Source organism: Uranotaenia lowii, chromosome 2 (genome assembly GCF_029784155.1).
Source record: "Uranotaenia lowii strain MFRU-FL chromosome 2, ASM2978415v1, whole genome shotgun sequence".
In the NCBI taxonomy this organism is placed as follows: domain Eukaryota; kingdom Metazoa; phylum Arthropoda; class Insecta; order Diptera; family Culicidae; genus Uranotaenia; species Uranotaenia lowii.
In genome coordinates this window covers 286,964,928-286,983,920 of record NC_073692.1, presented here as the reverse complement: position 1 = coordinate 286,983,920, position 18,993 = coordinate 286,964,928, and the positions used below count along the sequence as shown (strand labels likewise).

The 18,993-nt window shown below is 37.3% G+C and overlaps 1 protein-coding gene across 3 annotated transcripts in view; it reads right to left on the bottom strand.

The window, feature by feature from the left end:
• Positions 1-18,993, bottom strand: part of LOC129745368 (uncharacterized) — a 313,381-nt gene that overhangs the window by 166,746 nt on the left and 127,642 nt on the right. The window lies entirely within an intron of this gene.

The window sequence follows — 18,993 nt, the reverse complement described above, 5'->3', positions numbered from 1 at the left end:
AATCGCCAGAGAGATCGTTACGGTCCCTCTGGCGATTTGAGTTACCTCTCTGCCGATTAAAATTTACCGGGTTGCTGCTCTCGCTCGATATTTCCGGAATTGTCGCCGTCACCGAAAAACCAGCATCCTTCTTCCACGATTTTAAAAGTGCCAATTTTTCAAATTCTGGACACCATCAACTGAACCCTTCTGATTCAAACGTTGCTGCTGTTAAGTTCACTCACATTGTCAACTACATTATCGATCGCCATGTGCCGAAACGCTCTGCAGTCTTAAATCTACGAGCACCTTGGGTCACGAAAGTGTTGCGGCAAATGAAAACGCTGAAGAATAAAGCCCTCCGTTATTACACCAGGCACAATCAGCATCGCAAACTTAACTCAGCCTATAAAATACTAAGCACGTGTTGCTATCAGATTCAGCGTGGTTGTAAAACCAAACCTAAACCCTTCTGGCAGTACATCAAGTATCAACGGAAGGAATCCAGCTTACATGTTCTTGGATGATAAGTCGGCGACATCGGACCGTGAAATTTGTAATCCCTTCGCACAGAAATTCCGTAGTATTTTCGAGACGTCCTCGTTTGAGCACTTCTTTTGATAATTTTGCATTCGACGTTGATACCATCTTGAAGGCTGAAACACAGTCATTCTGCAGGTCCAGACGGTAAACCAGCAACTTTTTTGAAGCGCTGCATATCACATATGCTAACCCCTATAAAACGAATCTTCCAAGCATCGCTCAACACGTCTACGTTTCCCTCTATATGGAAAGAAGCCTACATGTTTTCGGTCTACAAGAAAGGTGACAGGAGGAATGTCAACAATTATCGCGGTACTACTGCCTTATACGCAATTGCTAAACTATTTAAGCTAGTTGTTTTATGCCCTATCTTCTCATACTGCAAACCATATTTTTCTTATGATCAACATGGTTTTATGCCTAAGCGCTCTACGACCACAAACCTGCTGGCCTTTACGTTTAAGGTGCAAGACAGTTTTGCTTCAGGATTCCAAACAGACGCCATCTACACCGACCTGTCAGCCACTTTCGACAAAGTGAACCATGAAAGCTATCGCCAAACTCGATCGCATTGGCTTTTGTGAGTCTCTACTGGAATGGTTTCGCAGCTACCTGGTAGGTTGGAAACTTATTGTCCAAACGACAGAATCCTTCTCCTAACAGTTTTTTGCCACCTTTGGAGTGCCTTAAGGGAGCCCAATACTATTCTTTATTTATTTCAAGGACGTGCTGTTGCTTCTCGATGGACTAAAATTAGCTTACGCAGACAACCTGAAGTTGTTTTATTTATCCTATCTTCGGTCGTGATGACCTCAAGTTGCCTCCTGGTGCGATGTCAATTGTCTGCCTTTGAATCGTAGTAAATGCGCAGCAATTTCATTTTTCCGTAAGCGGCTTCCATCAAAAGCAATGAATTTTCTCGGCGACGAGGCTATTGCGCGAGTTGAGCACGTGAAAGATATTGATGTCATTCTTGACAAACGGATGGATTTCAAGATTCAAACCAATTACATCGTCGATAAACCTTCTAGAAGCCTAGGTCTACTGTTCCGCGTGACGAAAGACTTCAAAGATATTTACTGTTTAAAGAGTCTCTGTTGTAGTTTGGTTCGTTCGATTCTTGAATAAGCCTCTGCTATGGTTCCCTTATTACCAAAACGACTCCGAGCGTAAATAGTCTCACGTAATGTTTTGAGAACCTCAGCTTCACTTCTGTTACCGGGAAGCTCCGAAAAGAATTCAGACGGAATCCGAAGCGTAGTACCATAGACCATTTCGGCTGGCGACGATTTCAAGTCCTCCTTATGAGTCGTTCGTAGCCCGAGTAAAATTATTGGGAGACTTTCCGTCCAACGGTCAGTTTTTTGACATAGGATAGCTGCCTTAAGTGTGCGATGCCACCGTTCAATCAATCCATTAGATTGAGGATGATACGATGTGGTGCGAAGATGGTTCACTCCTAGCGTACGGCAGAGCTCAGAAAAAAATGTTGATTCGAACTGACGTCCTTTGTCAGTAGTTATCTGTGTTGGAACACCAAACCTTGATATCCATCCAGATATGAGTGCCTGCGCTACAGTAGGGGCCGTCATGTCTGGCAATGGAATTGCTTCGGGCCACCTCGTGAACCGGTCGATTATTGTGAGGCAGTATCTTTGCCCGTTGCTGGGTGGGAACGGTCCAACGATGTCGATATTAAGGTGACTGAAGCGACTATCGGGAACAGAAAATTTGACTAAAGGTGCTTGTGTATGGCGGGTAACCTTAGCCTTCTGGCAGTCCAGGCAGCTTTTGGCAAACGAAATGCTGTCTCTTCGCACATTGGGCCAAACGAAACGCTCTGTGATCAACTTGGCCGTCGCTCGTGTTCCCGGATGAGAAAGATTGTGTGTTGCTTGCAAGACTTTCTGGCGGAACTTTTGTGTTACAAATGGTCTAACACGACCGGTTGAGCAGTCACAGAAAAGTTTTTTTGCACTGCCTAAAACGATACAAGGTTTTAAATTCAAGGATGATGTTAATTTACCTTTAATTAGCTGTTGCAATTCTGAGTCGTTTTTTTTTATCTTTCGCCAGAGCATCAAAATCAATCGAGATAGCGCCAATCGACTCGATTCTTGAAAGTAAATCCGCTGTTACGTTTTTCTCACCATGTACATGACGGATGTCAGTAGTAATTTGCCCGATGTAATCCAGCTGTCGAGCTTGACGATTCGTGGCCTTATCTAGTTTTTGGTTGAAGGCAAAGGTAATTGGTTTGTGATCCGTGTAGATGTGGCATTGTCGTCCTTCCAGCATGAACTTAAAATGCCGAACCGCCATGTAGATTGCAGTGAGTTCCCGGTCATAGGTACTGTATAGTTGTTGGGTTTTATCAAACTTCTTGGAGAAAAAACCCAAAGGTTAAAGTGCTCCTTTCACGACTTGATGAAGCACGGCTCCGGCTGCCGTGTTTGATGCATCTACCCACAGAGACAGCTCTGCATGTCTGGCCGGGTGGGCTAGTAGCGTGGCATTGGCTAATTGTTGTTTGCATAGTTCGAATGCTGCAGTAGCTTCGGAAAACCATTTAAGTTGAGATCTATCATTCCGCTTGTTTCCCGGAATCATTGTTAACAGTGGAGCTTGAGCTTTAATTGCATTCGGAATAAAGCGTCTATAGAAGTTCAGCATGGCTAAAGAACTTTTCAATTCATTGACAGTAACCGGTTGTTTGAAATTTTGGAACGTTTCAATTCGTTCCGGTACAGGTTTTATCCCTTCTGGTGTAACCAAGTGCCCTAGAAAGATAATTTCGGTTCGCCCTAATTCACATTTCGCAACGTTGATTTTTAAATTGTGTTGATCAAGTCGAGAAAAGAGTAACTGTAGGTGCTCTCGGTGCTCTTGAGGTGAGTTGGAGGCAATGAACAAATCATCAATGTATGGAAAGACAAAATCCAGGCCTCGGACTACTTCGTGGATCAGTCGCTGAAAAGTTTGGGCGGCGTTCCTCAGACCGAACGTCATATACATAAATTCAAAAAGGCCGAACGGCGTCGTGATGGCCGTCTTCGGAATATCTTCCGGATGGATGGGAACCTGGTGAAACGCTTTTTGTAGATCAATTTTCGAAAAAATGGTTTTACCTTGCAAGTTGGAGGTGAAGTCTTGGAGGTATGGCAAAGGATAGCGATCCGGGATTGTTTGGCTATTCAGTGCGCGGTAGTCGCCACAAGGACGCCACGAACCATCGCCTTTTCTAACCATATGTAGAAGGCTAGACCAGTTGCTGCTAGACGGGCGACAGATGCCGAGCTTCATCAACAGCTCGAACTCAGCTCGGGCGGCGGCTAACTTGTCGGGTGGTAGCCGTCTCGGCCGAGCAAAAACCGGCTGACCTGTCGTTTCTATACGATGAAATATTGAAGATTCACTCACGGTTCCAGGCGGTGCGATTCTCGTTATCGATGGAAATTCTGCGAGCAACTCTGCATAAGGTGATCGGGTGCAAAAGGATTTAATAGAGTACTCACTAGTCTGTTCCAAAAATCCAGATGATTCAAGCTGTGTCGTGCTATCGATTAATCGTATTCGCTTAAGATCAATCAATAAATCGAAGTGGCATATAAAATCTGCTCCAATTATTCCTGACGTTACGTCTGCTATCAGGAAATTCCAAAGAAACTCTCGTCGTAGGCCAAGATTGACTTTGAGTAGAACTTCTCCTTAGATTTTGATCGGCGATCCGTTGGCGGCAAAAAGTTGTAGTGTTGTTGGCTTAAGGTTGGCTGATTTAAAATCTTTCGGTATCACGGAAACATCGGCCCCAGTATCGATTAAAAATTGCATATTTGAGGACGAGTCTGAAATTTTTAACCGAAAGATTTTCGCTGTGTCTGGAGTATCGTCACAAGTTGACACAGCATCAACCTGATAACGTCATTGATTATCAGGCTTCGTCCTAGAAAACGAGCAAGGTTGGCGACAAATACGTGCGTCACGGCCAAATTTCTGGTGATACCAGCAAATTCCATCGGATGGCTCAGTTTGTCGGTACGTAAATCTCGATCGATTGCGAGAACGAGATCGAGAGCGTGTTGAAAATGCTTGGTCTAACCTTTTAGAAAGTTGGGCAATTTCGAACTGCAGTGATTCAATGCTCACTTTTTCGGATGAAACGGTGGAAGAACTGGGTTGTGTTGCTGTCGATTTCACGGCGCTAATGTTGCGTAGGCCCATTGATTCCAGGATAGCGTCGGCGATACGAAGTTTTTCATTTGCACTTCCTTGAGAGGCGATAACTGCTGCCTGAATATACGGTGGTAATCTCGTGGCCCAGAGATCTAGAAGAATTGTTTCCGAAAGTGCAGTTCCTGCAGCTCGCCGCATGTCATTAAATAGTTGACTGGGCCTCAGGTCCCCGAGCGGCATATCAGACAACACGCGCTGTAATCTCTTCTGATGACTGTCGGCAAAATGGGCGGTTAGCTTTGTCTTGATGTATTGATACTTCTCGACTGGCGGGACGCTTTCGATAATAGGTCGAAGATCGTTAAGTTTTTCGGGCGGTACCTGGGCCATAACGATGTTATACCTCCTCGTATCATGAGCCGATCCGATTCCCTACCCGCGAACCAAAATTCTAGCGACATAAAGTAGGATTCGATGTTCGATTCCGACATGCTAGGAGGGTTGAGTCGCGGTGTCGATATGGCTTCAATCCTATCATTCGAACCACTCGCGCTTTGAGAACCCGCCGGGGGTTTGTCGTCGTCCGAATTCATCATATTATTAACAATACGCGAGTTAAACTAACTGTGATGTCGAAAATTATTCGGAAACGCGCTCAAAATATTCGGGGTCACCAATATAGCATTTGCTATTCGGATATCGATCGAAAACACGTTGTTTGTTTAGTGGTCAAAACTTTACTGGGTATATCTCATCTTACTTTAGCTTAAGGCCATACAAAGTCAATTGCGGACAATAGATTATATTAGTGTGTGCAATTCACCACGGATAGAGCAATCATCGAGTATCGCAAGTCATGATGATAGTTGATGACTGCTACAAAGTCTTCTAAGCCAGAAGTCATGAGATCGATTCTCGATCATAGCATATACCTTACTCTTTCTGTGGGCTGGTTTTAGCATTTGTAAATTGCTAGCCATTGTAAGCTTAAAACGAGTTTATGCTCAGTAAAATTCTTCAAAATTGGTTTCTTACAAGTTCATTCTCACCTGTTATATACAGAATGTCTTAAAAAATAAGAAATATGCTCAAAACAGTCTTATCACGTCAAACAGTTTAAACCGCACAAACGGCAAAAAAACGCTAATTGGCAAGAGTAATTACGAACGCGACCTACAAGAAGAAAATAAACACCGGTTGCATTCAAACCACTCAGACTCGCAGGTCATCGATATGGAATCGGTCGCGAAACAAACCAGTACTTATGAGCCAAGCAAAACCGGGGTTCATTTCAAATGGGGGTCGTTTCGCCGATTCTGTGAAGGACACACCTCTTTCGAACCGACGGATGATTAAGAAAGTGGCGAGGGAACCCTCAGAAACAAACCGACTACCGACTGGTTCAGGTTAAAGGTGCAAGCTCCTAAGCAATTCAATCAACTTAATGGGTCGCAGTTTTCCACCTGAACAGCTAAATTACAGCTTTATGCATCCGATTCGAGCAACTGAAGTGTGCTGGTACCCATTCTGTGTGCGGTTGATTCCAGTCTGGTTGAGATGGTTCTAATGAAGCATGGAATTTAAATTTTTGTTTCGACGGCTTCCGATTATTTGTGCAACCAATTCGTAGCCAGAAGCGCTCCGCAATTTCACGCCATGATTGAAGCTTTAAGCGACCGTATTGTACAATTTTAAACTTAATTAAGGGAACCACCCTTTGCCGCCGTCTGCCGTTCTGGAGGGAATTAGGAAAAAAAATCTACTATGTCACCCCACTGAGAGCATACCGAATGCAGAGAAAAAGTTGGCGCAAAGGTATTTTGAATGATGCTAATTGGACTAATTGCAATTTTCCTTTAGCCAGCCAATGCTTGAAAGAGTATAGTACCTATAGTATACAGTATGCAGGTGGAAAAATGCTAATATTAAATAACGTTAGCTAAGAGATGAGAATGAATAACAGACATGGAACATGTGCATTAAGGGAATTATTCAACTTTGGAGGACCGGTGTCTGCAAGCAAACTGATAAAAGTGCATCACGAGTCTGGTGTTGACAGATGTCAGTCTCAACAAATTGGAGCACATTGAACAATTTAATCTGTGCCTGTTGAAATTTTCCTACTTATTTTATACAACTTTGTATGAAAGCTTTAAACAGTCTCATCGGAGTGGAATTTATTTAAAACAAATCTATTTATGGTTATAAATTTCAAAACACCAAGGCTCTAAAATTAAAGCTAAAAAAATTGATTAACCCCAATTGGGGTTCTCAACACATTGCGGACCAAATACGAGATATCTCGTTTTTCTGCTCGCGTCGAGTAAACTGTACTTAAAAGCATAACTCAAATGTTAAAAATTTAAAAATGGTACTTTATTTTTCAAAATGAAACACAGCATTTTCGGTTACTTAAAGATACTAGATTTTTTTTGAACTTGGTCCAGTTGTATCTAGGAAATAGAATGCCGAATCTCGGTGATTCTCGGCTTAGGTTTTTTCCTGGACCTTAATATGTTCACAATTCAGTATTTGAATACACAATTCAGTATTTGAACTATTATTTGTACAAAACCAATGGAATTTGGAATGTTTAAAGGCACTTAAATTCTCCTATAAGTCCTGAGAAAAATATAATTTATGACAATTGATAATAAGAAAAATATGACAACAATCTTACCAACAAGACATAATTATGATAAATGTGGTTTGTCATATGTTTATCATATTATCATATTTTTATAATTTTATCATATTTCTACATCATTGGGTTTTTCACATTTTGTTTTCAAATTTTAATCATTGATTTATCATTTTTTTCAGATTTTTGTCATAATTCTGTCATATATTTCAAATTGTAATATTTTTGTTGAGTTTTGTTTTTTTTATTCAATTTTATTCCACAATTTTGACATGATTTGTTTTTTTAGTGTCAGAATTTTGTCATTTCATTGCCAATATTTTATCATATTTCTGTGATATTTTCGTTACATTTGTCATACTTTTGTCGAAATTTTGTAATTTTGTTTATCACATTTTTCATATTTTTGTCATAACTTTATCAGATTAGTCAAATTAAAAAAAACATATCATATTTGTCATATTTTTTACATAGTTTTGTCATTTAATTGCCAATCTTTTGTTTAAGTCATAATTTTGTTATATTTGTCTTATTTTGTCATTATCTTGTCCCCCGCACAGGCACCACACGCTCCCTTGTCAACGTTCTCTTCACCATCCATATACGATCTCTTACAACAATACCGAAGCAAATTGTACAATGTTCGTACATAAATATTGTTATGATTTTCAAAACATGATTAAATCCAAAAAAATGCTGCTTGAAAACCATAATTTTTCTTCATTTTAGAATCAAGTTAGTTTTTATTAAATGCTTCTGTAAAGTTGATAATATTGTTAGAACTACAAATTTGTTCCTAATGGAAATTTGTTAAAAAAATGTACTTGCGTAAAAAAATGGGGTGCCCACTTCGCCCCGGGTAATTGTTATGTCCTTATCTCCCGCTTTTGCGAAACAAAATTATTAAAACTTCAATCATCTTTTAATCATTTCAATGCTAGGTGAATACAGTTCAATTTTAAAAAATGGTTGGGAAATTTAATATTACGCCCAGTGCTGCCGAATCTACAAACAGTTTTGTTAATAATAAATAAAAACCGTATGAAATCAATGGCAAACATTTCTTCATCACAGAATATTCACCAATTCAATATTTGATACATTAGAAAAGTGCTAATGATTCTTAAATAAAACTGTAACAATTTGTCGTCTGTCATGGCGCACGATTTTCTGCCTTATCACGTTTAGTTAAAAGGTGTTAATAATAAAAATATCACAAAAAACAGCATTTTTGGCACCTGAGTTTAAATAACTGATTTGAAGAATTTGGCGTTTTAGAACTTATTTTGCGAGATTTCGTCCATCACCTTTATTTTTGGTGAGGAAATATTTTAAAATTTCGACATTTTGAGTGACAAGAAAAATAAATTTCAGTGATATAGCACAAAAACTAGGAATGTTCCAGTGGGAGACCCAAAACGGATGGAAAACAACTATTTTTCCAAAGTTCATATGATAAATCCTTTAAGGAGTCCTAGAGGAATTGAAATTGAGCTAAGTTCGAATAAAATTGAACAGGATTGGTTCCATGAACTTATGGAATGTGCAAGATTTTATCAAGTGCAACTCGCATGCTGCCCATCGGTAAAATAAAAAACAAAATACGGCGCTCAAATCGTGAGCAAAATATTTGGACCGCTTGCGGGGAGAAATGTTGAAAAATTTCGCAATGAACAGCAAAACTAACTCTTTGGCGGGAATTTGGCAGGTTTTCAGCCAAAAATTTTTTGTTGGCTAAATTTGTAACAACTTGTACCAAATTTAAAATTTTGAACAATTTTGATGGTCTAGCTTCAAAAAACAGCGATAGTCATCAAAAATAGCAAAAATAGCAAATCTTTGGAAAAAAAAGAGTGGTTCACAGTATACATTATAGATGGCGTACGTTGAGTCAAAAATTTGGACGTTATTTTGGAAATCGCTTGGCAGAACTTCACAAAAATATGCACATGTAAACAATGCATTACTTAAAATTTCATCAATATGTACATGCAAAAGTTATTCACAAAACAAAGTGTTGCATTTTTTTCGAATACACTCCTTAAATTATTTCCAGTTATCATTTTCGGGATAGCTGATGGATAAAAAAATGATTGCAAATTTGGATTCAGCGCCCTCAAATAAGGTAAAATTAGTTTATAAGTTCTTTACACTCAAAAGTCATTATTCCCATGTTTGTCGTTTTAGTCATTTGATTCATTTTTGTCATTTTAGTCATTTTAGTCATTATTGTCATTTTTGTCATTTTTGTCATTTTTGTCATTTTTGTCATTTTTGTCATTTTTGTCATTTTTGTCATTTTTGTCATTTTTGTCATTTTTGTCATTTTTGTCATTTTTGTCATTTTTGTCATTTTTGTCATTTTTGTCATTTTTGTCATTTTTGTCATTTTTGTCATTTTTGTCATTTTTGTCATTTTTGTCATTTTTGTCATTTTTGTCATTTTTGTCATTTTTGTCATTTTTGTCATTTTTGTCATTTTTGTCATTTTTGTCATTTTTGTCATTTTTGTCATTTTTGTCATTTTTGTCATTTTTGTCATTTTTGTCATTTTTGTCATTTTTGTCATTTTTGTCATTTTTGTCATTTTTGTCATTTTTGTCATTTTTGTCATTTTTGTCATTTTTGTCATTTTTGTCATTTTTGTCATTTTTGTCATTTTTGTCATTTTTGTCATTTTTGTCATTTTTGTCATTTTTGTCATTTTTGTCATTTTTGTCATTTTTGTCATTTTTGTCATTTTTGTCATTTTTGTCATTTTTGTCATTTTTGTCATTTTTGTCATTTTTGTCATTTTTGTCATTTTTGTCATTTTTGTCATTTTTGTCATTTTTGTCATTTTTGTCATTTTTGTCATTTTTGTCATTTTTGTCATTTTTGTCATTTTTGTCATTTTTGTCATTTTTGTCATTTTTGTCATTTTTGTCATTTTTGTCATTTTTGTCATTTTTGTCATTTTTGTCATTTTTGTCATTTTTGTCATTTTTGTCATTTTTGTCATTTTTGTCATTTTTGTCATTTTTGTCATTTTTGTCATTTTTGTCATTTTTGTCATTTTTGTCATTTTTGTCATTTTTTGTCATTTTTGTCATTTTTGTCATTTTTGTCATTTTTGTCATTTTTGTCATTTTTGTCATTTTTGTCATTTTTGTCATTTTTGTCATTTTTGTCATTTTTGTCATTTTTGTCATTTTTGTCATTTTTTGTCATTTTTGTCATTTTTGTCATTTTTGTCATTTTTGTCATTTTTGTCATTTTTGTCATTTTTGTCATTTTTGTCATTTTTGTCATTTTTGTCATTTTTGTCATTTTTGTCATTTTTGTCATTTTTGTCATTTTTGTCATTTTTGTCATTTTTGTCATTTTTGTCATTTTTGTCATTTTTGTCATTTTTGTCATTTTTGTCATTTTTGTCATTTTTGTCATTTTTGTCATTTTTGTCATTTTTGTCATTTTTGTCATTTTTGTCATTTTTGTCATTTTTGTCATTTTTGTCATTTTTGTCATTTTTGTCATTTTTGTCATTTTTGTCATTTTTGTCATTTTTTTCATTTTTGTCATTTTTGTCATTTTTGTCATTTTTGTCATTTTTGTCATTTTTGTCATTTTTGTCATTTTTGTCATTTTTGGCATTTTTGGCATTTTTGTCATTTTTGTCATTTTTGTCATTTTTGTCATTTTTGTCATTTTTGTCATTTTTGTCATTTTTGTCATTTTTGTCATTTTTGTCATTTTTGTCATTTTTGTCATTTTTGTCATTTTTGTCATTTTTGTCATTTTTGTCATTTTTGTCATTTTTGTCATTTTTGTCATTTTTGTCATTTTTGTCATTTTTGTCATTTTTGTCATTTTTGTCATTTTTGTCATTTTTGTCATTTTTGTCATTTTTGTCATTTTTGTCATTTTTGTCATTTTTGTCATTTTTGTCATTTTTGTCATTTTTGTCATTTTTGTCATTTTTGTCATTTTTGTCATTTTTGTCATTTTTGTCATTTTTGTCATTTTTGTCATTTTTGTCATTTTTGTCATTTTTGTCATTTTTGTCATTTTTGTCATTTTTGTCATTTTTGTCATTTTTGTCATTTTTGTCATTTTTGTCATTTTTGTCATTTTTGTCATTTTTGTCATTTTTGTCATTTTTGTCATTTTTGTCATTTTTGTCATTTTTGTCATTTTTGTCATTTTTGTCATTTTTTTCATTTTTGTCATTTTTGTCATTTTTGTCATTTTTGTCATTTTTGTCATTTTTGTCATTTTTGTCATTTTTGTCATTTTTGTCATTTTTGTCATTTTTGTCATTTTTGTCATTTTTGTCATTTTTGTCATTTTTGTCATTTTTGTCATTTTTGTCATTTTTGTCATTTTTGTCATTTTTGTCATTTTTGTCATTTTTGTCATTTTTGTCATTTTTGTCATTTTTGTCATTTTTGTCATTTTTGTCATTTTTGTCATTTTTGTCATTTTTGTCATTTTTGTCATTTTTGTCATTTTTGTCATTTTTGTCATTTCTATCAATATGTGAATGTTGTTGCCCTGTTCAATAATCTTGCTCATGAAGCAGAACTGATTATGGGTAAGAAATATTGTTCTAGACGCTTGAATTTCCTCCGCGCAACATTGTATAAGTTATAAAAAGGCACATTTTCAGAAATAGTGAATAGTGTTTGTTTGCTGAAAACTTATGGTGGACCACCATTCTTGTACCCTTTATAACTTTTCTGTAACTCGCATAATCTGAAGGTCTTCGAAGGAAAATTTCGTCAATTTAAGAAAACCCAGATTTAAAGAGCAATCGATGCAAGTGTTTAAAAACTAGAAGTAAAAAAGGGTACAGGGATAAGTGTAAAGAAAATGAATACCGATCTCAATCAACACCCAATATCTGGAAACATGCGTGTCCCAATGGCAAGAACAAGCAAAACACGTGTGACCGTATGCTGGAAAAGTTTCTCTCCCCCAGAATCACATGGCAAAAAAAAAATCAATCTTTTCCGATTCCCTTCCATAGCACCATCGCATCCTACCGGCATGAATTAACGATTCCGAGCAAATTATTCACGAAATAAACAAACGATTAAATGTGATCCCGAAATTAATATTTGCCAGTTCGGTTCATGAAAAGTTGATTCGATTCAGCCAGGTAGTATATTCCACTCATAAACGGAACGACCGACTTGGAGGGGGGAAAGGTGTGTCATTTGATCCCTACAGCTAATGGCGGCACCTGCCGTTCCATTTCTCAGGGCTCCGACCGAAGGAATTTCTTTAATTACTTTTTAATCCTTTGAAGAAAAGTTTTTGGCGCGGGTTGAACACCCACACACAAACACCTGCTCCTGTGTGTCTCCAGCTTCTTCCGGAGATCGGAGGAAGGGCTAAGGAACTTTTGAATTTCAATATCTGACACCTTTTGCCATCGTCTTCCGTACAGTCATCAAAAAAGTTTAACAGTTTAAGGTCGATTTAAGCAGCTCCTGAGTTCACGCAATCTCGGGAAAGAGTTGGAAGAGTTTTCGGTGAAGTCTTAGGGTTTTCCTTCGAGGAAGTTAATCTCGGTCGAGATACCCCTTTTTGTAGGTTACTCAGAATGAGGGGTAAGCATGTTTTCCATAAAATTACGCACAACTCGTTGCAAATTAAATTACTCCCCAATGTGTCAGAAATCTTCGAGCTCTTGGAACGTTACAAGAAGAATGCACGCACTCTTCCCGGGAATTGTTTTGTTCAAGTTTGTCGGTTGACGCTTGGTTAATGTAAATTTTCAGCTGAAGCAAGGTGGCTGTAAAGATTTGGAGGTATTGCTTGACAATCTTTTGGAATGCGTGGGCGGAAGGAATTTACTCCTTCCAACTTAACCATTCGTTTGGCGGGAGTTAAAAATGGAGTAGTTACCGACTAGGAAAAGTTCAAATTTTTTATGATGTTCGAACGTTTTTGTGTTATTTTTAACGGGGTTTCCGCTTGGGGGGATGATCACCTCGATCAATACCTCCACCCCGCCCCCATAGGACCGTGCATGTGTCTATGATATGTTTGAAAAATTCAGCGTTTGTAAAGTATAAACAGAAATCACTACTTACAACTGGCTGATGTGCCATAAGTGCATTTTGGAAATAATCGATTTCTTGTCATTTACCTGAAAAGAAAAAAGAAAAATATTTATTAGATTAAAATATCTCCATGAACAAAGCTATGAAATTCGAAACATTTCCCTTTTTAAAACTTCAAAGAAACGCGGAAACGTTTTTTTATTCATCTCCTTCCCACAATCAAACGACTGAGAGTACGAAATCAACACTCCATTTCGCTGTCATATTCACGATCGCGGACCCATTTGCACTTTTCCATGGCCTGGATCCCACCAAAGATGAAAATGAGCAAATGATTCAACTCCCCAACACATTTGCTCCCAAGGGCCCCAATCAGCACCCTTGCTTTCAGAAATGGACGAGGACGACGGCGAGGACCCTTAATGCCATTATGGCTGCGTGCTGATGCGCAAAAAATTATATCGTTCCCAAGAACAAATGAGAAACCCTTTTGCCCATCATTTTTGTGTTTTGCTCGGTCCGACTTCATCACAGTTGGAAAAACATAATTGCCATCGAAAAAGAGCGAAACCGGAACGGATTTTTTTCCTTTGTCGATTCGGAAACGGAAAACAAAAAAAATGGGAAAAATTAAAAAGCTGCTAAAAACCAAACCTTGCAGCTGAGAACGTCCTGTCAGAAAAAAAGGACGAACACAAAACTGGTGAACCGTAATCGATAACAATTATTTTCGAGAAAAAGTTCCGCGGTCGATGAGTTTTCCGGGCTTCGTTTTTTTTCTTCACTCTCTCTCTTCGCCCCGGAACCATGACGGATTTCCCAGCAACTAAGTGTCTGGAGCGGTAGAAAGTTAGAGCCGAACGACACGGGATCCGGAAATGGTTGGGAAATTGGGCGGGACGTATTGCAATAATTGAAAAATACCAAGCATCGATGAAACTTTATCATTTCGCACTTTTTCGCTAACGACGACGACGACGAAGTCGACAACGAACGGGAGAACGATCAAATAATCGCACAGAACTTGTGCTCGTAAAGTCTGACCCAGGCATCAGGCATTCGGGAGGATCTGTTTCGCCCGGGACAATTTTAACCGGAAGTGGTCCCTCGGGAGGTGAAATTGGCTAAACGAACGAACGACGACAAATGTGTACAACATCCCAGGCCCAGGCAGTACGAAGGTGAGGAAGAAGGTGTGAAAGTATATCCTCCTAGCCGAATCCGAGCTTTTGTCTTTTCCGGATGTGAAGGAAAAGTTTTTCCCTTTCATCAAAACCCAATGTATCCCACCTCTTACTTTGTGTGGCAGTGATAAATGAAATGGAACGATTGCTAATTAATTACATTGAAATTTGATCGAAATGGATTTCCTGTGTTTTGAAATGTTTAGAATTGAGTTGTGGAGTTTTGAAATTTATATTAACGTCTTATATCTTAAGTTCAACACATTGTGGACTCGTTAGCTATCTTTTAAATACCAGATTAACAATCTACGAATGAATTAAAGACCTTTTTCGACGGCCTAAAGTGATTGAGCCAAAGTTTTATCAACTTTTTACTAAACTTTCTCGATAATCAAATTTTCGACCTTTAAAGGTAAAGGTAAAGGTAAAGGTAAAGGTAAAGGTAAAGGTAAAGGTAAAGGTAAAGGTAAAGGTAAAGGTAAAGGTAAAGGTAAAGGTAAAGGTAAAGGTAAAGGTAAAGGTAAAGGTAAAGGTAAAGGTAAAGGTAAAGGTAAAGGTAAAGGTAAAGGTAAAGGTAAAGGTAAAGGTAAAGGTAAAGGTAAAGGTAAAGGTAAAGGTAAAGGTAAAGGTAAAGGTAAAGGTAAAGGTAAAGGTAAAGGTAAAGGTAAAGGTAAAGGTAAAGGTAAAGGTAAAGGTAAAGGTAAAGGTAAAGGTAAAGGTAAAGGTAAAGGTAAAGGTAAAGGTAAAGGTAAAGGTAAAGGTAAAGGTAAAGGTAAAGGTAAAGGTAAAGGTAAAGGTAAAGGTAAAGGTAAAGGTAAAGGTAAAGGTAAAGGTAAAGGTAAAGGTAAAGGTAAAGGTAAAGGTAAAGGTAAAGGTAAAGGTAAAGGTAAAGGTAAAGGTAAAGGTAAAGGTAAAGGTAAAGGTAAAGGTAAAGGTAAAGGTAAAGGTAAAGGTAAAGGTAAAGGTAAAGGTAAAGGTAAAGGTAAAGGTAAAGGTAAAGGTAAAGGTAAAGGTAAAGGTAAAGGTAAAGGTAAAGGTAAAGGTAAAGGTAAAGGTAAAGGTAAAGGTAAAGGTAAAGGTAAAGGTAAAGGTAAAGGTAAAGGTAAAGGTAAAGGTAAAGGTAAAGGTAAAGGTAAAGGTAAAGGTAAAGGTAAAGGTAAAGGTAAAGGTAAAGGTAAAGGTAAAGGTAAAGGTAAAGGTAAAGGTAAAGGTAAAGGTAAAGGTAAAGGTAAAGGTAAAGGTAAAGGTAAAGGTAAAGGTAAAGGTAAAGGTAAAGGTAAAGGTAAAGGTAAAGCTAAAGCTAAAGCTAAAGCTAAAGCTACAGTTAAAGCTAAAGCTAAAGCTACAGCTAAAGCTAAAGCTTAAGCTTAAGCTAAAGCTAAAGCTAAAGCTAAAGCTAAAGCTAAAGCTAAAGCTAAAGCTAAAGCTAAAGCTAAAGCTAAAGCTAAAGCTTAAACTAAAGCTAAAGCTAAAGCTCAAGCTAAAGCTAAAGCTAAAGCTAAAGCTAAAGCTAAAGCTAAAGCTAAAGCTAAAGCTAAAGCTAAAGCTAAAGCTAAAGCTAAAGCTAAAGCTAAAGCTAAAGCTAAAGCTATAGCTAAAGCTAAAGCTAAAGCTATAGCTATAGCTATAGTGTCGAATCAGCATTGCAGAAATTTTAAATGTCTTTCGTTGATTTTTTTTGTGGAATGCAGTCAAACAAGAAAAAAATGCAGAAAGGCAAACACTTCAAATTTTTCTGATTGAATCCTGTCACGGTGATGAAGTAGATCACGTTCCCAACCAAATTCTTCAGGACGAATGTTGATTTCAATTTTATCTTTGATGATTTAACTGCCATGCTTCGTCTTTATTAATATTAATGTCCTTCTCTATCTTACCAGAACCCACAGAGAGAAAAAGCCGCCCGGAGACGCTTCCTTCGCTTCATTAAATATGATCAACATTTTCATGTGGGGGAGCTAATATTTTGTTCCCAGCAGCAAGAGATATGAAATACTGTGGAGAAACAACCGAAAAAAAAATCCTGAAACAAAGAATGTTACCGAAAAAACCGGTAACAGCTGCCGCGTTTCATTTCGTTACAGTTAATTTCATCCGGAAAAATATTTGCTCGTCAAAAGGAAAATGATAAACAGTGGGTCGTATTTATGTTTGGTCCTGTTTCCATTATCTGCTCAAGAGGAATAAGGAAGAAAAAAAAGAGACTCTGCGTTCGGATGTTGTGGTGGTGTAAAAAAGGCAACATTTCAAGAGCATCCACGTGACCGGTACAAAAAAGGACAAATTATGAAACGGAGTGCAGAGAAGCAGAAGAGGACTCTTCTCACAGATTTTTCTGAGCGTTCGAGTAGAGCAGATAAAAACCGAAACCGAATGAAAGCATGAAAGCATAAAGATTGTTGTTGCTGCCTCTACCACGTTAAGACCATTGCATGTCGGCGGCCGACCGACCAATGTTGTGGATGATGATGATGATCGGAGTGGCTGTAAATATGTTTGCGCTTCGAGCCGCCTTTACTTGCAAATGAACACCTGGAAAGCCATCCGGCCGGCTCAAACGTTTGCGAGCCTTTCCGAGATTCTTTGTAGGTATGAACCTACCTATAGTAAGAGGGTGTCCTTTTTGCAAACCATGAAGGACCGACACTGAACGTTGGTGCTTTTTCAAACAACATTGAATTGATACTTGAGTCCTTTGAGCCGTTTCTTTGGAGGATTTCTTCTGATTCAGATTTGCCCAAGCGGTGCATAATTGGTTGAGACACGTGGTTTGATACTTGACTTTTGTTGATGAAATTCATTTAATGTTGACAAAGAAAATTATGTTAAAATGCAAAAAAAAAACATTTAAATCATCAAAATGATGATGCCATAGTTAATACCATCGCGATTTAATTTTCTAAAGTCTTTGATTCTCATAGAAAATTTAAAAAATCGAGCAATAGATGTACCAATTTTAAAATTTTTATATTCGGTGAAAAGCTTTAGCCAGTATGATGAATTGACTTAATGATATCATCTACAAACTTTTTATTGATTTTATTATCCCATAAAAATACTGTTGGCAATTGTTTGAATTTCTCTATAAGCTGCACGTTTTCGGTTATGAAGTTCGACCTTATTAAAATTTACAAAACTATTTTTCAATTGCCTTAAAATTGATGTTGCCTCTCTCTCAAATGACATGTACTTATGCGTTTTGAAAATCAGGTCAAGCTCATATTTTAACAGCACACAATTTCATCGACTGCCGGCCCCAAAAGTATGCAGTTGACATTGAGTGGGTGAGAAACTTCTCAGCTTTTTTTGCGATTCTGCTTCGAGTAAGACGACTGAACCATCTGCTGCTATGAAGCAATACGAGTTCGCCAAAAAGCAGCTGGAAAGTGCAATTTTTGCAGTAAATTTCATCTCCACCCCCGTTAGCTGGTGCTTCGAGGGATGAAAACTTACTTTCAGAATAACGTGGTACCTATGTATATTTTTCCGAGGCACTCCCGCTGAAATAGAAGCAATTTAAGGAAACCCGCCCGGTCTTACTTGAGACGGCAGCTGAATTTCAACTCTGTTGAAATACGATGCATGTTTCCTCCCCGAGATCAAATATTATGCTCTGCAGTTTGTTACTTTTGGGCGGATTTGTTTAGCGATTGTTTCGTTCGTTCCTTACAGAAGTGAGTTTTGTTTCTCCAAAATGTTCTGCAAAAAACGCTGAATTGGCCGGTATACAAAACACAATGCTGATTCGTTTGGCAAGCATTCAGTACTTCCAACCATCAAACAAGGATCTCGATTTTATGCACATACAAAGGGAAAATAGAACGAAGGCTAGAATGTGGAATAAAAAAAGTCCTGACAAAGTTGAGCAAGCAAAAGTGCGCCATTACTTCAATTAAGGTAAATAAATTACGGAACACACGAGAGCCGGGCTGGGCCCCAGGAAGAAATGGCAAGCATTTTCTTACGAATGTTACTGCTGCTGCTGATAGATGTTTTCTCTCGGTTCCCTCTGTATGTTTGTATATTTTCGGAATGTTGTGTTTGTTTCTCCATCAGCTGCCGTTTTCTGGGCCTGCTGCCGTTTTCCTTCTTACCTTGAGGCTGCTGCAACAAATTTGCTTCTGCAGATGTCGGGAAAGGTGGAATGCTCGATGTGTTTTCTGCTCTGGAGGTGGGCTGAAACGACTCGAAGTCTGTACCTACTACATGTTTTTCACTGATCAAATATCTTGAGGAAATACCTCTGGTGAAGCCATAGATGAAGAAAAAAATCTGCAGATTTAAGGGGACTCGGTTTAAAAATGCGAAATTTTGCGAGGGTGGATTGGCATCAAAAAGGCACCCCGGGGTGAACCAAATGCTTGATGAAGAATTTGTCTACAAGAATTTGATAGGTCGTATATTTTGCAGCGATTTAAAAATT